The sequence below is a fragment of the Azolla caroliniana genome, unplaced genomic scaffold, assembly GCF_043228905.1.
Source record: "Azolla caroliniana isolate FFs.n. ecotype wild unplaced genomic scaffold, voAzoCaro1.0.p SCAF_15, whole genome shotgun sequence".
In the NCBI taxonomy this organism is placed as follows: Eukaryota; Viridiplantae; Streptophyta; class Polypodiopsida; order Salviniales; family Salviniaceae; genus Azolla; species Azolla caroliniana.
This window is the reverse complement of record NW_028230450.1, coordinates 12,666,245-12,685,175: the sequence shown is the minus strand read 5'-3', so window position 1 is coordinate 12,685,175 and position 18,931 is coordinate 12,666,245.

The window sequence follows — 18,931 nt, the reverse complement described above, 5'->3', positions numbered from 1 at the left end:
AGTCCTGGTTTAAGAATGCATGTGGGTTAATTGCATAAATAGCAACCTTGATTAAGATTTTGAAAGGTTTCCTTGCATCCCTGCAACCAAAGATAAAGTAGCAGGGCAGGGAACATAGATATTTCTTCATACATTTTCTACTATTTATCAAAATAATAACTACTTTTTGGAAATTCCCAGAATATCACAGTGCCATTGAAATTCCAAGAATCTTTATGACACAGCAATGTCTGAGAGCATCTTTTACGCATCATTTCTTGTTTCACTTCCTAGGAAACAATAGGACGCCGCATTTAACTTGTAATTCATGCAAGCTCAAATATTTCGATGCATAGAGTCAAGATTTCCCAATGAAGGTGAGACACTCAAAGGCTTTTTGCCTCAACTTTGTGGATGCATATAGTGAATCCATTTCATTCATAAACCTGCTTATGAATTCATACATTCTCTTGCAGTCTATATCATTTCAACATGTATTCTTTTGAATCTTGAGAGAGGTAACAGATGTCATCTTGATCACAATTGACAAGTTGGAAAGACTAGACTCCTATTAGTCCACTCCAGTTTCTTCTGATCAGAAACAGCACTACAAAATGTAAACAATGCCCTGTATGCTGTCTTGTGTATACATTGATAGATTTCTAGACTTACCTTTGCTAGTGCATATAGTGATTTCAGCTAAGAACGTCCATTATCCTCGCATTATGTTGCTATCATTTCCACTTTGATATTCAAAGTTTGTTTTGGTCACAACAACAAAGACACCTAATAGTCCATTCTAGTGTTATTGGCATCAGAACGCATGCCTAACAAATCTATAAACAAATCTCTGTCCATTAGCATGCATATGTGCTCTAGAAACTATCCTGTCAGCAACTATCGCTTAACAAAAAATGTTAAAGCTTTTGAGCAGAGAGAAGTTCTGAGAACAGCACTTATTATCAAGCATCTACCCTTACAAGAAACAATCAAGGTAAGGCATCACATAAGTTTTGGGTCTTTCTAATATACAAAATCTCGAAAACCCCCAGATACAATGCAATGTAATGCTTCATACATTGTAAATCAAGCTTATCACGTGAGATCAGAGGAGCAGATCTAACATAGTTCAGGAAACAATCGGATCTATTCCGGAAAAGCACCAAAACATCTCCATATCTCATATGTCATATCGAACTTTAATCTAAAGAGGAGTTCAAAAACCTAACCTGAAAAGAAAAAAAAAACAGCCCTTTCTGACGCGGAAACAGTGCAGCAAGAGACAGAAACAGAGAAGAACAAACAATCATTTAAATTTTTTTCTTTCTCCCACAAAGGAAATGCGAGCCGCGAGTGGTAGGGAGAAAAGGAAAAGAAGGAAAAACGTTCTAAAGACAAAGAAAAGAATGGCGCGGAAGGGGGTACCTGTTCTTTTCTTTTATTTCTTTTCTTTTCTTTTATTCCTGAAGCTTCTATTATATTTCTCTGAGTCTTCCCTGCAACAGTGGAAAAGGAAGCAGGAAGGAGGGGAAGAAGAAGAAGGCTTTCTCTGTGTTGGATGGAGGGGAGATATGTTATGTGCGCGTGCTTTCTATTCTCTGCTTTCTCCGCAACAGTCCGTCTTCTGCTTTCTCTGTCTCTCTTCCCTTCCCTGCGCTGCTGCTGCTTCTCTCTCGAAAAACAATAGAAGACGAAAGAAGAAGAAGAAGAAGAAGGAAGGAATGAAATGAAGAGGAGAAAGGCGTGTGAATTTAATTAATTTTACATTCTCTTTTTTGTCTTCTTTTTTATCCTCTTTTCTTTTTCTTTGAAATTCCTCTTAGTTCTTATAAATGATATATGCTCTCTCTCTTCTTCTTCTTTTTTTTCTCGTAATTACCTTACCCTAGTGGTAAGTCGATAACACTACAAGCATTGTGTCTTGGGTTCGAAACCCAATTTCCTCACCTCTCTATTATATACTTCATATATATCTCTATTTCACTAGATGTGACTGTGGAATGTAGGGGTTGAACCCATGACCACCTGGTCTCCATTGGGCAACCTTACCAACTGAGCTACATCCATCTGGGCATGCTCTCTCTCTCTCTCTCTCTCATCTATTGTCCTGCCGTCTGTCGTCGTCGTCATCACCTGATGTTGCCATCATAACCGTCGTCGTCTGTTGTCGTTGTTGCTGCCACCGTCGTGTGACTCCTGCTAACTGTGTTGATGCCGCTGTCGTCATCGTCATGAGTCGTCGTTGCTGTCACCTACGCTTCTGATGTCATCAATTGAGTAAGCGCGAGAGCATAAATGTGCTCGTGCACTTGTACCTAACGCGCAAGGCACCGATGCTCCGCTAAGTTTTTCTGTCCTTCTCGCGTTTCTCTTTCTTTTATCTTTTGAATTACAACATGACTTCTAAAACGAAACCATAAGGAAACACACGAAGAAACTGTAAGTGAGGAAGAATTTTTAGATGTCCTTAACCGTTTAGTTAAAATAGAAAAATGACCAAAAGAGATTGAATCTGAAAAACAAAAAGCTAACGAAGAAAGAAAAGTGTTTATTGCTGAAATTGTGAAACTTAAAGTAGACTACATTAACCTTCAGAAACAAGTTAAGGACCTCGAGACATCTAGGGAAGATGGTGAAATATATTCCCTAGAGGATATTAAGGACGAGATTAAAAAGGTTAAGGAAGATGTTAAAAGCGACATGGAATTAGCGAAAACCGGTTGGGTTGATGTAGTAAAACGTAGTATTAAAAAGGAACTAAAGGATGAAAATATTGTAAACACTACCCTTGAGGAGGAAAAAATGTGTCAAGCTCAACGCCTAAATGTACAAGTCACTGGGCTCAATGAAGGGGCATCTCCCGACGAAGATGCACAAACACTAAGGAAAATGTTAGGGTACACAGAAGCCCTACCAATCACTAAAACTTGGAGGGTAGGACGTGACACTACTAGGAAGATAGCTTTAGTCCTTTTGTTTAAGGACTTAAAATCTAGAATCACATTTTTTAAAAAGAGACCAATTCTTCGAGGATTGGGCGGGAACCCTATCTACCTCGATGAAGACCTCACCAAGATGCAAATTGAGCATCGTAAAACCTGTATGTCGCGAGTCATACAAGCTCGTAAAGAAGGCCATCGTGCTTTTTACCGAGATGGACGTGTGATAATAAATTATCACGCCGCCAATTGACAGTGTGTGGCCCATGTGACAGACAATAAAATTAGGATGACTTATATGGAGCTGTAATTATGCACTTTGGACACACCCTGGCGGTTTAGATAATATTTTGAAGGTATATGACATACTTTTCTTAGTCGAAACACATCAAAGTCCAAATTGAGGACTGCCACGAATTGACGGTTTTCGTTGGGAATTTGTCTTTAGACAAACCTCACGTCAACATACTACTAGAGGGTCTGGAGGGGTTGCAATACTATTTTGGAGATAGATACATAATAGGATAGAAATACTAAATACAGACCCAAAAGCCCGTTTTATGTGGGTGAAAGTCCTCACTAGCAAGGATCATGCAATATTTTTCGTCGTTTGTTACTTCCCCCCGAAAGGATCTCGGTATAATATGGTTGGAGAGGCGAGTATAGTTTATGACAGAGCGCCACATGGGCCTTCTCCATACGAACCTTTATCATAATCCAATATTCTTCTCAAGGGGAAGTCTTTGGAAGAGCTCACATGTTTCCCACATGGAGGAGGGGAAAGCATAGCTGATTACCTAATAGGACGCCCTGAAGCTACCCACATGGTTAACTCCTTCTGGGTGGCCCCATGCCCTATTGGTGTAGACCATAACTTCCTATATTTTGAGCTAAAATGCGACACCTCCAATGCCACCAACTCTAGTCAACCAAACCATCACACCATAATAGATTTCACGCATGAGCTCTCTGACATCTACTACCGACATGTTCAAGCCCATCTCTCGTCTTTTGATTCTTCCTTGCCTTTAGGGAACCTCACTACAGAACTCAAACACATCCTTCACTCAACAACAATTAGTAGCTTCCCATACACGAAACACTCCAATCATAGTAGAATAGGGTCTATGCCACAGAACAAGTGGTATGATGAGGAGCGTAGAGAGTTGTATAGACAACTTAAAAGTGTCGCAACTTAGTGGTACTATTTCCTCAGTACAGGCTCGCAAAGAGATGCGCAAGATGACACGTCGTAAAAGACAAGCTTGGGAAGCATCTCAATATTGGGAACTCTACCACATGCTCATGAGTAGGGACTACGCCCTTGCATGGAAGAGACTCGGGAACCGAGACTACAAACACCCATCGAGGATCCCAATATTTGGCACACATATACAAAGAGACTCTACCATGTCCCCAACCAACCACCCATTCCAATGCCTTCCACACCTCGACCTACCATAAGGACACTTTTCACGACCTCTAGGGTCACGAAGCTCATAAAGAAATTACAACATATGAAATCCATGGACCACATAAGATTGCAAGCTGAGCATATCATATATGCTCGAGAGTGCCTAGCCCCCTTTCTCACTCTAATCTTTAACCGCGCCCTCGCTAAGGGTTTTCCACCACAATGGACCATCAACACAGTGGCCCCTATACATAAAGGAGGGGACCTAATGGACCCAAATACATATAGGATCATTATGATAAGTCATACGCTCACTAAACTATATGGTGTAGTAATGGAAGCAGAGCTCAACGATTATATGGAAACATTAAGTCTTTGAGCACATGCGTAGGTTGGCTTTAGATGAGCCTTCTCCACTATTGACCATATCTTTACACGTAGGTGCTTGTTGAGAGATCAAACTCAACTTAGTTTAGTTAGTTAGTCAACACATGTAACTTAGTAGTTACCTAGATAGAATCTAGTGAGTGTGTTGACCATAAAGCCTTAAATAGGATTTTGTACTTGAGTGGGATACATTGTAGATCCACCACTCCATGCTCATTTAATATAGGACTTACACGTTTTACCTATATTCTCCTAGCACATGTGCACCCTTGCACATGAAACCTATATATACCTCATTGAAGGTATTTTTGTATTTGATGATAGTTGATGATATTTACCTTTTAATATACTTTATCATCCCCCATCTTGTTTTTGTGTTCATAAGTGTACTTCTCTCTCTCTTCCTCTCACGCACACATACACGCACATATCACTTAATTTTCCGCTACGTAATCGCTTAACTTAATCACATAATTAGGTAATAATTATTCCTTAATTAATTACCTAATTCTTAACATGGTATCAGAGCGTGTGGTTTAGCATATCCACTAAGCTCACCCGACACTCCGTGATTGTGTGTTCAAAACACCGACGACAAATTCCGGCCAACCGCTACCGTAGTGCCGCTACGTAGCAAAGGTACGTGATTGAAGAAAGAAGAGCCAAAAAGGAAGACACAAAACAACATGAACACACAAATGGGTAGCCCCATCCCTAGCGAAAAGCTAGACCGGAGCAATTATTCATCTTGGGAGTACAAGATGACCCAATATCTCGTCGGCCAAGGGTATTGGAGCTACATCAACGACGCACTCTAGAACAAGCCCGACAACACAAACGCCAACTACCCAACGTGGGAGCAAGGAGCGAGTCGGGTAATGTATTGCTTGGCAACATGTGTCCACTACCACATGCTTAGCCACATTCGAGACACCAAGACGCCTAAAGAGGCGTGGGAGAACTTAAAGAAAATGTTCGCCGCCAACACGACCACCCACAAACTTCAACTCTGGCACGAGTTGAATAACATTCGGCAAAAAGACATGTCTGTGTCGAACTACACCGCCAAAATCAAGAGCATTTGCGACTCGCTTGGCTCCATCAACATAAACGTCGACGAAGACGAGATGATTCAACTATACTTGGGCAGCCTCGCACAACGATTTGATCCACTACGGACGACAATCTTGGTGAGAGAAAACCCTCCTTCGTTCTTCGACCTCCAATCAATGTTATTGGTCGAAGAAAACCACGTTCGAACCAAAAGCAAGGCACCGGAAGGACAAATGTTCTTCTCGAATTCGGACGGTGGTCGAGGAAGAGGTCGTGGCGGTAGAAGAGGAAGCCATCGAGGTCCCTTCGGAAGAAGGGGGAGCTTCCAAGCTGAACAAGGTCGACAAACAAGGCCCGCAACTTGCAATTATTGCGGCAAAATCGGCCACTATGAGGCGGAATGTCGGAAGAAAAGAAGCGAGTCGGCGTCAACAAGCCAACAATTCACAAACTACACATCGAACTCCGACCATGACAACCGTAGCGGAATGTTCACGAATCACGCGTCGAATTCCAACTACGGCGATCATAGTGAAACTTTTACAAATTACGCCCCAAATTCCAATTACGGCAACTGTGGCAGAATGTTCGTAATGAGGCATAGAGAGAACTCTATGACGGCCTCCAACTCCGCAAGCACCTCCAACTCGGAAGACGTGTGGTTTGTCGATTCTGGCGCCTCACATCACATGACATCTCACGAAGAGTGGTTTCGTGATTTACGAACGCCGGATCGACCCAGCTTCATAGAGACGGGAGACGACACCACGCATCCCATTCGGCACATCGGCAATGTCCCATTCGGGAAAGAAGGCGAGCAAACTTGCATCAAGAATTTCTTGCACATGCCCACAATAACAAAGAATTTGGTCTTAGTCGGCCAAATTGTGGAGCAAGGCATGCAAGTCCGCTTCAACAAAGAAGGATGCTTCATCGAGAAAGATGGTCGAGTCGTAGCTAAGGGGCGGAGAGAAGGCCGAATGTTAATCCTCGATTTGAACGAGGTGAAATCGGCAATGTACGCCAAAGGTCTCAAAAACAAGACGAACATCGAGTTGTGGCACAAAAGAATCGGCCACATCAACCTCCAACGGCTCCGAGCTATGCAAACAAAGGGAGTCGTCATCGGACTTCCGACATTCAAGTCGAAACGAATCGACCAAGTATGCGAAGCATGTCAACTCGGCAAACAACATCGACTTCCATTCCTGAAGGAGAGCAACGCGAGCAAAGGCCTCCTCGACATCGTACACTCGGATGTATGGGGACCGGCTCAAACGCCGACAATCGGCGAATGCCGATACTACGTAACCTTCATCGACAACTACTCACACTATGCATGGATCCCGAACAAACAACGACAAAAGCCCGACACAAAGTCGAAGAGATGTATCCTTGTAGGATACTCGTCCGAGAAGAAGGCGTACAAGTGCTACAACCCGTCGACGCGAGAAGTTCGCGTAAGTTGAGACGTAGTGTCACGGACACACCAAGCGCGGACTAAGACGGAGCACGGATGATGAGGCTATGACGGAGCGATGACATGAGGAACTTAAGACGGGGAATGACACAAGAGCATAAATATAGAGATGAAGATCAAGGAGAGAGGATGGGCGAAATGGGAATACTAGATTGATTGATATGTCCATGACTGGCGTTGTTCACCTTGAATTCCTTCAACGTGAACTCAACTATTTATACTAAGTGGCATGCATACCTGTTGCATGCATGTGATACAATAGAGCATGTAGGTAGTAGGTACGCATGCATGTGCCAAGTGTTAATAATACAAGGGAGAAATTATGTACATGATTCTAGCTTAAACCTACAATGAGGAAGTATATACATGATTATATACTAGATATGTGGTTAACACATAACACTCGATTATAACATGGTTATGTCAAGAGTTCGAATCTTGACATTATCCCCCCTCCAACGATGCCTTCCCAAATCGTTTGTCGGCTTAAGGGGATATTGTTGATGAAAATCTTAGATCACCTCCAAAGTATTTTGTAAATCGTAGACAAGGAAGGAGTAACCCTTCCACAAGACGAGGTATTTAACACCAATGGGCATGAGCGACCATGTGTGGTACTCGCCTAGAACTGCAACACAAATATCAACGGGTGTGAGCGACCATGTGCGGTCCTCACGGGGAGCATGAACACCAAGGGGCATGAGTGACCATGTGGGGTCCTTGTCGGGAACTGGAACGGTCCTCGCTGAGAGTTGGAACACAAACACCAACGGGCGTGAGCAACCATGATGTCCTCACCGAGAAATGGAACACAAACGAGTGAGCGACCATGTGGCCCTCACCGGGAACAGGAACACGAACGAGAGTAATCGACGATGTGTGGTCCTCACTGGAGACTGGAACACGAACACCAACGGGCATGAGAGACCATGTTGGTCCTTGCCGAGAGTTGGAACACGAACACCAACGGGCGTGAGCGACCATGTGAGGTCCTCACCGAGAACTGGAACATGAGCCGCAATGGGCATGAGCGACCATGTGCGGTCCTCACCGGAGACTGGAACACGAACGGGAGTGAGCGACCATGCGGCCCTCACCGGGCACAAGAACACGAATGGGTGTGAGTGACCATGTGGCCCTCACCGGGAACTGGAACACGAACGTGCGTGAGCGACCATGCGGCCCTCACCGGGAACTGGAACACGAATGTGCGTGAGCGATCATGCGGCCCTCACCGAGAACTGGAACACGAACAGGCGTGAGCGACCATGCGGCCCTCACCGGGAACTAGAACACGAACACGAACGGGAAAGAAACTAAAAAATAGAGACAATGATGAGGAGAACTAAAAGCCAATGAAAATTATGAGAAGAAACTAGGAGATAGAAACGGCGAGGAAGGTAGAAAATGAAGCGATGTTGATGATGGTACGGTGACGATGGTAACTCTAGAAGCAAAGGCGATGACGGAGACGGGTGATGCTTCTAGTTAGAAGGTGAACAAACTGTCACGGACACATCAAGCGCGGACTAAGACGGAGCACGGATGATGAGGCTATGACGGAGCGATGACATGAGGAACTTAAGACGGGGAATGACACAAGAGCATAAATATAGAGATGAAGATCAAGGAGAGAGGATGGGCGAAATGGGAATACTAGATTGATTGATATGTCCATGACTGGCGTTGTTCACCTTGAATTCCTTCAACGTGAACTCAACTATTTATACTAAGTGGCATGCATACCTGTTGCATGCATGTGATACAATAGAGCATGTAGGTAGTAGGTACGCATGCATGTGCCAAGTGTTAATAATACAAGGGAGAAATTATGCACATGATTCTAGCTAAAACCTACAATGAGGAAGTATATACATGATTATATACTAGATATTTGGTTAAAGTACGAATATTGAAGTACGTTGTACTTCTGTCAGTCCCTTAAGGACTTGTATAAATAAGTGTTGTTGTAGCACATTGTGTACACAGAATATTGAGAGTATTATTTTGAATAGAGTTTTATGTTCTGCTCTCTCTCTCTCTCTCTGTGTCTCTCCTGCATACGCGTACTTTCTATGTGTGTTGAGTTTTCCTTTAATCTTTAGTTGCTATCCGACCGAGCTGGTTTGTCACACGCTTCCACACGTTTACTTTGACATGGTATCAGAGCGCAAGGGTTGAGAACCTCTGCAGTCGATAGACACTTTAGAAGACAAACCCTAATAATCGGTAACAACAGATAGAGAAAGGTATGAACAGAGGTATGGCGAGTTCACTTCCAACAAAGAAGCTGGACCGGAGCAACTATGTGTCCTGGTCATATAAAATGCACCAGTACTTGCTGGGGCATGGTTATTGGAGCTATGTGGAAGGAACCAACGAGGTAGCACCGGAGCCGACACACAAAGACTTCCCAACATGGGAGCAAGGAGCGAGCCGAGTATTGTATTGTCTTGCATTCAGTGTGCACGATCAGATGCTCAGCTACATCAAAGATGCAAAAACGCCAAAGGAGAGATATTACCAAGTCTAGAAGATATCTCAGATTGAAGGTGAAGAAGATTTACTGCACACAATTTGGAGACACCATTTGGTGAAGACAATGATTTGATTGGTACATTTGAAAATGAGGAGGAATATTCACAATTGTATATTATCTATAGAAGTGATTCTCATGAAAAGAATGATGATATATATGCAAATAACTCCCAAATGTATTTGTTGTGCAACTATGTGTAACAAATTTAGACAACATTTTATCAAATAAAATAAAAACGTTTATTGTTTTGAAATCCTTTGCTTTTGATTTCATTAAGATCTAAAAACTTATTAGTTGTCATTTTTCTTTAAAAATACACAAAGTTACTTTTCGTATTTGACCAAAATTTGACATTTTTCAATTTTACGAAATGTTGAAATTTTCAACTTGTTCATCAAGTTTTAGAGAACATGTGATACCAGTATCAAGGTGTTTTGTGAAATGGCAAAAAAAACCCCAAAATCAAATGGAATATTCCTTATCCTTCCACTTGTGAATGCGAACGTGTTTAGAATCCATTTATCCATTTTGGCATGATCTCCCTAGCTAATGTACCAACTTGGTACGTACCATTCTTACTGCCGACAATCCAAAAAGGACCAGTCCACCGGAATCGGAGTTTACCCGGCATTGAACCCATCTTTGTTTGGAATAGTAAGACTAGCTTACTGACTTCAAACATTTTTTCCTTCATCTGTCGGTGTCGGTTCAGGAATGCTTTTGTTCTTCTTTGCTTCTGTTCTAGCTTACACATGGCTTGGATCCAACTCTCTTTTAGCAATAATGATTGTTCCTTCTGAACCCGTTTTGACCGCTCTTCATCAAGTCGTTTGGTAATTTGCACATGCAATATCAGAACTTGAAATTCCATTGGCATGACCACTTCCAAGCCAAATGCCATTCGAAATGGGGTCGATTTGATCGTTGTCTTGTATGTAGTATGGTATGCCCATAAGGCATTGTGCAGCTTTTGATCCTAGTCGATTCTATTCACATTAAAATTATTTTTCTCAAAATCATCTGTAATGTCTTGTTAGTTGATTTAGCCAACCCATTGGCTTGAGGATAGTACATAGTACTCTTTTTATGCAGATTGCATAGTAATTTGATCATTCATGTACAATTCTATTTATAAAATGAGTACCTTGATCACTAACTAGTTCAATTGGGCAACCAAATCAACACCATATGTTTTCATAGAGAAACTTTGTTGTTGACGTTGTTGTATTATCTCAAAGCGCTTTGGCTTCGACCCACTTTGTACAGTAGTCGGTGGCAACGATTATGTACTGATTGTTGATTCTTGCAGCCACCGGCTTGAATGGTCCGACAAAGTCGAGACCCTATTTCTAAAACAACTCCAATGGTAATACCGGTTGGTGTGGCGGAACCTCCGGGGTTCTGAACCAGGAGAGTGAAAATAAGAAGAAGAAAGGGAAGAGTGGGAAGTTGAGCCGGAAGTATCTCAATAGTCATGAGTGGTTTGTAGCCCTACCCGTGAAGACAAAAATCCTTATATCGTTCCACCTACGTAACCAAATTAAGTGTGCAAACACAAATTGGGAAGCCCTCTAGAAGAGCTTCCAAACGAGCTATAGAACGTCAAAAACAGACGTCAGAATTGAGAGTTATGAAGAAAATACCGTTGTCGTGTGGTTTTTCACACACGATATGAAAACTATGTAAAAAAATAATGAAATAATTATTTTAGATTAGATTAGTGGCTTGATATGGAAAGATGGATGTACTCGAGAGCTTCAAAACGCATTTTACTACATATAAAATGGACAACTACATATCAAGTTATGTGAATATGAAGTTTGAGAAGATAAGGAAAATAGACTTACGAAATATCCCACATAGATAGGAAACTTTAGGATCCATCTATATAAGCAGAATGAGAACCATTAGTTTTCATCTATGTGTTGAGAGCACGGAAGAAATAGTTGGGCTTGGGCCACGTTTGTCTAGAAGGACAGATGTGGCTAAGTTGTTGGATGTGGCTAAGTTGCTTGAACCGGCCAGTGAAGGAACTCAAACTGGTTGGTGAAGGAACTCAAACCAGTTGGTGATAATACTGAAAACCGGATGGAGTCGACAACCAGAAACTAGATTGAGTCGGCAATTGGATAGAACCGGCAACAAAGCCGACAACCGGAAATCGAGTGGATTCGGCAACCAGAAACCAGATTGAGCCGGCAATTGGATAGAACCGGCAACAAAGCCGACAACCGGAAATCGAGTGGATTCGGCAACCAAAAACCAGATTGAGCCGGCAATTGGATAGAACCGGCAACAAAGCCGACAACCGGAAATCGAGTGGATTCGGCAACCGGAAACCGTATGGATCCGACAACCGGAAATCGGATGGAGCCGGCAATCGGATCGAACCGTAATCGGATGGCGGCAACCGGAAATCGGACGAATCCGGCAACTGGATGGAATTGGGGATCAAACCGGAACCGAACGACGACAGAACCGGAACCGGACTGGACGGATGAGGCTAGACGCAGACCGGACGAATCAAAGCATTCGCCAAACTTTACGGATTATAGGATCATGCGACTGAACTAAAGTAAAGTAAAATAAAGTAAAGGTCATGTGGAAGGAATGCAACTAAAGGTGGAGGCCATGCATAAAGTAAAGGTCATGTGGAAGGCATGCAACTAAAGGTAAAAGCCATGCAACTAAAAGTGGGGAAGCAAAGGAACATGAAAGGAGAGATCAACAAAGAAACCCATATAAATTCCATTGTTTTTCCTACACTCATCCTCTCTCCATTTTTTATTTTCTTTTCCTTCTTAGCTCCCTTATCTTATCGAAACCATAACACTCAAAAACCCTAATTTTCCCTACGGAAGCCATATCTCTCGTATAACCTAATCCTAATTTTCCCTACGGAAGCCATAACACTCAAAAGCCCTAATTTTCCCTACAAAAGCACACTCAAAAACCCTAATTTTCCCTTTGGAAGCCATATCTCTCAAAACCCCTAATTTTTCTTTTTTGTTAATCTTAGTAAACCTAAACTTCTGAATCCCAATCTTGGGACATATTGTAATTTCTTTTCCTTTGTTAATGAAAATTATTAAATTTCTTATTTTCGTTAATTGTTAAAAATATAAATGCACGAATGTGATATCCTCTGGTCGGAGACCCCGGGGTCCTACCTCAAGTTCACGTATCCTCGTCGTATTTTCGCGACACCGTACAAAGCTACTCCTCAATCACAGATGAAGAAAGAATGCTAAAATAGGAAAATCACTATTTATTTGAGAGAAAAACACTTTACAAAATAGGACTCTTTGATTGTCCCCCCCCCCACATGACAATAATCCTCCCCTCTTATACTAAATGGATGTCTTTACATGTAGGCCATGTGGCACACACCTAGAGAAGCTTGTGCATGTGGGCCATGTGGCACACATGTAGAGAAACTTTGCATGTGCGTTATATGGTGCACATGAAATACATTACATGGTTTTGACTATACAACATTTGTTCCAAAATAATGCAAACAAATACCTAAGAACAATAATACTAAAGAACTTTGAGTCTAGAATGTAAATCAATTCCAATGAGTCGAATCAGGTGGATCTCCAAGGAGTGTTGGGTCACCGAACGAAGTCGAGATACGTGGTTGTCGTCGAGGCAAGTGTGGAATCGTGGTGGCACCAGTCGATCATATCCCTTTACGACATGCACTCCCTCCTAACCTGCACATCCTCCGGTATGTGCCAAGTGGAGAAAATTCAACCAAATTCTTCTTTCCTTTTATTTGAACATTTGATGCATGCCAATCATCTTCATTCAATTCCAGAATCAATACAAGAGACATCTTCACCCCTTCTGATCGAAAAGCTAACTTCTCACTTACTTTCTCTTCTAGACTAGTATCCTATGATGAAACTGTTGTTATCGCTTCTAATTAGATACTTGTAGCTACCACTTCATGGATGTTGAATGAGCAAGCCACATTGGATCCAGATCGACTAAATAAGCCAGAGCCGGATTGGTATCCAGAACAGAGAGCTGGATCAATGTCTGAATGATATCCGGAACCAGAAGCCGGATCGGATTGAAACTAGTAGGCTGTTAGAGGCTTATGGATCTAAGACTAGTACGTAGGCATATTTTTGGGAATTAGTGTGAGTTGCTCGTATGATCATTGAAGTACCTGTCAGTTCTTTATGGACTTATATAAAAGTGCTCTCTGAGCACACTCTATGCACAACGTATTATTATTTTTAACTGAGTTTTATGTTCTGCTCTCTCTTTGTCTCTCCCGTGTATTCTCTGTGTAAGGTCTCCATTAAACCTTCTTCTCTACGTTCTATAGAAATCCGGCTGAGCCGGTTTGCCATACGTTTCCGCATATTAACTTCCACATGGTATCAGAGCGTGAGGGTTGACACTCCTCTGCAACTGACATATGCATTTGAAGACAAACCCTAACACCCGGTGAAGAATAGAATAGAACCAAAAGATGGACAGGGGAATGGCAAGTTCGCTTCCGACAGAAAAGCTCGACCGGAGCAACTATGCGTCTTGGTCGTACAAAATGCATCAATACCTACTGGGGCATGATTACTGGAGCTATGTGGGAGGAATGAATAAGTAGCGCCCAAGCTGGCACACAAGGACTTCTCAGCATGGGAACAAGGAGCGAGTAGAGTGCTTTATTACCTCGTGTCCTGTGTGCATGACCAGATGCTCGGCTACATCAAGGATGCAAAAATGCCGAAGGAGGCCTGGGAAAATTTTCGGAAGATTTTCACCGCAAGTACCACAACCCGGAAGTTGCAGTTCCAGCAAGAGTTGAACAACATCCAGCAAAAATATATGTTGGTTATAGAGTACACCACCAAAATAAAGGAGATTCTTGACCCACTCGGGTCCATCAACGTAACGGTGAACGAAGACGAAATGGTACAAATCTTCCTTGGTGGTCTGGGCCAATCCGGACGACGATCTACACCCAGGAGAAGCCACCGTCCTTCTTCGACCTGCAATCGATGTTGATGGTCGAAGAAAACCACGTGAATGGGTTGAGGACCACTCAACCGGACAACCGGAGGTTGTACACGGAGGTGGACCGGCCCCATGGACGTGGAGGATGAGGTCGGTCGGCAAGCAATGGAGGCGGCCGAAAATAGCAGAATCGAAGGCACCGAGACAGTGCCGACAGTAGTTTCGGATCCTCCACGAGCAGGGGGAGTCAAAATGGCACCGAAAACTAGTAAGGGAAGGCCGACATGGAATGTTGGTATTGTGGAAAGAAAGGCCACAAAGAAAGCGAGTGTTGGAAGAAGCGTGTTGATTCGGACAAATCCGGATTCGGCAACGCCGGATAGGGAAACCGGCAAAGCTCGCACTATGTAGAAGGATTAGAAGGATCCGGAACTGGGAAAACCGGAAAGGGGTCTGCCTTTGTGATGAAGCACAAGGCTAACTCGATGAAGAAGACTACTTCCAAATCAGAGGAAGTATGGTATGTTGATTTTGGAGCGTCAAACCACACGACGAGCCAAGAAGAGTGGTTCTCGTTTTTGGAGAAACCGGAACAACCGAGAATCATGGAAATCAGAGACGACACCCCTCACCCGATTGTGCATGTCGAAGGAGTCCCCTTAAGCTATTTTGGCCAAAAGGGAACGCTGATGAACGTATTGCACGTTCCAATAATCACAAAGAACATGGTGTCAGTTGGAAAAATCGTCGACCAGGGAATGCATGTGCGATTTACGCACCTCGGGTGCTTCATCGAGGAAGAAGTCCAGATAATTGCGCAAGGGCGCAAAGATGAGAGGATGTTCATCCTCGACACCAACGATGTCGACACCGCCTTGTTTGCCAAATGATAGAAGATTGAATGGGACATCGATCTCTGGCACAAGCGGATAGGCCACGTCAAGTACCAGAGGCTTCAAGACCTGCAATTGAAACATGTTGTTCTCAGATTGCTGAAATTCAGTTGCCAGATGGCCCAAATATGTGAAGTTTGCCAACTCAGGAAGCAACACTAGCTTCCATTCCTCACCGAACGAAACCAGAGCTGTAACAAGCTCGACTTAATCCATTCCCCACCGAGACCGGCACAGAACGTTAGTCTTGGCGGGAGTCAATATTTCGTCTCCTTCATCGATGATGTAAACACTCAACTAGGTCAATCAAGCCTTGATCTTAGACCTAATCAATGCCCAAGAATGACAAAAGGACTAGGTTGTGTAGATCCTTCTTTCCATCCAGTCTCCTTTGCAATCATTGTTGTATCAACCAGAATTCTCTTTCTTCCACCTTGTCCAGTAAATCATCCTGAACTTCCTTTTTGAAGACCGCTGTCGTGAAGGATTTGCTTCACGATATAAAAATAAATTTAAATATTGAATTCAATAATATTTCAAACACTTGAACCCACAACCTTATAAACCAAGCACAATGTATATACCACTAGGGTAGGCTGTTTGTTTTTAGAAATATTGTCAAGAATGTGCTTCACTATATAAGAATAAACTTAAATATTGTATTAAGTAAAATTGAGGGACTTGAACCCTCAACCTTGTATATCAAGCACAAACCATACACCACTAAGCTAGGTTATTTGTTTTAGGGTTATATCCATCATTATACTTATCCCAATACATGGGAGCTCAAATGAGCATGATGGCTATCATGCATCACATGCAATGCATGTGCGCCAAATGGCGATCATGCATCAGATGTAACTCATGCATGACATTACCATATGCATGGAAATACTTATAAAAAGAGGGGAAAGGAAAACAAAAGGGAATCAAGGGATCAAGAGAGAGTGAGAAAATAATACAATCAATTGAAGAAGACTAGCTCATTGGGTGGAGAACCTCTCGTTTCGAAGTTGAGGTCGAGGGTTCAAATTAAGGGTCGGTATTGAAAAGATTCATCTTGCGATCAAGGATTGTAAAGTTGGTAAAATATTATATTTTTAATATACATCATGTTTATATCATATACTCTTGTTCTTTGAATCATACTTTGTCTCAATCTTCTTTCTAGAATCATACTTTGTCTCAATCTTCTTTCTTGAATCATACATTGTCTCTATCTTTTATCTATGCTCGTCTCTCTCTCTCTCTCTCTCTCACACACACACACACACACATTACTTGTAACTCTTCGTCTTACTATCTTTAACCATTCTATCATCACCATACAAGCCTTATTAAACTTAAGTTTCTTCAACTCCCCTTAACCTTAGTCCCCGCGACTTCGCCGCACGAACCACAACTACCCCGACACCGCCAACAAGTCTCCTAATGGAACCGAGATATGTTGCTTTAGAACATAATTTTCAATGAAAGAGAAAGCATCTACCTCTTGTTCCAATTCAGTCCGCATCCGGACCATTGGAGATGACTTCTTGGATACCTGCATAGGTTTTGGTTCAACCCTTTGTATGTCCAAATTTTGCTTTTCGGATGGAGAACGAAAATCAACCCTCTTTAGAACTCGTTCATGATCCAACTCTTCCTCTCTTCTCCTCTTCTCCTCTACCATCACATCATAATCTCTGGGAAAAGTTGGATCACTACAACCAATCCTTTGACAACCATCTTCAATACGAACAGTTTGAATAGTTGGATATTGCTTTGGCATTTCAATTAGTCGAATAGCAGCCGAAGTAGAATGGAAAATAGTTTGTGCATGTCGAAGCTCTTCTTTCTCCAAGAGCTTTTTCATTCCCCCTCACCCAAAATTTGTCTTCAGTGGTTGACGAGTCACAGATGAGTGGATCAACCGATCCTTGTAGAATATGAGGTTCTTCTGCATAGCCTCTTGATGCTCCACACACTCCAATCTTTGATGCTCCAAACTGTCACACCATAAGCATCCAAAATCCCTAGTTGCACTTGTGGCTGATGTTGCACCTTCGACATGGAAGAAATCTTCCACTCCATGAATTGCTTCACTAGCTCATCTACGTCACTTGGTTGTGGTTTCTCCATAGATGCCTCGATCCCTTTCCTTTCTTCAAAGAGGAGATTGGAGTAACATTTCCAGGTCCCTTCGAGCCCAACCATGTTTGTCTTTTCTCATATCGAAGGTAGATGGACCGAATTCGGGTCCAGTCCTCCTCTAAACCTGTTTCAGTTTCACCTGATTCCATAAGTTTCCCTAGCTCTACCCTATCCGCATAGGGAACCAAGCGAAGGAAGAGAACCACCTTCTCTAGTTCAAGCAAGGTTTGTTGCCGAACTGAGAGTTTTCGAAACTTTGCTTCAAAAATAGTAAGGGTCTCTAGAACTGACCCATGCTTCTTGTCCAACTCCACCCAAACTTCAAATGCCCGCCGGGTCATCTTGGTGGAATCAACATAATTGAAAACACCGAGCAGATCACGACGGAATGCCTCTCATTCAACATATTGTGTCTGAAACTCTTCTATGATAGGAAGAACATCGACAACTACCACATGATGGAAGTTGGATTTCTTCAAATTAGTGGGAATATTGCGATATAACATCTCCACATCGAACACCTACAAAAATTGGGTCACATCCTTTCCAGTGAATGGACCTAACTTCTCTAATACCCCATCCACAGCTCGATCAAGGTTCGGACTGCTCTCCCTCCCTATGAGAACAGCTTCTAGAATTGATTGAAGTTGTGCGACATCCATGTTTGAAAGAGGAAAAATCCCAAAGAACTCGCTCTCCCTGCCACCCGTTTTCACGTCGGGTTTGTCGAATACATGTGTATAATGGACGTATTCACACTATCCCGTTTTGGCCATTTATGTAATTAGCATAAAGGGTAGTTGCCCTAAGTCAGTCACTATATATAGTGACCTTGTAACCTTTTTGTAAGGTTGGATTGTTGTATTCTTGTCTATTGGAATATAGAGTTTTTTGTCTCTCTCTCCATCTCTGTGCAACGACCTACATTCTATCATACACAGGGAAGAAACAGGGATCGAATGCTTCTCGATCTTCCGCATTGACGACCTTCCTCGCCTACAACATCTGGTATCAGAGCGAGGTTCGGCCGTCATCACCGCCTGCACAGCATTCGGTTCTTCACCTCAACACGGCCTGCACAGTATTCGCGTCATTCGAAGAAAGAGAGAAGAAGAACAAAAACGAGGTTTGCACCTCATCGCG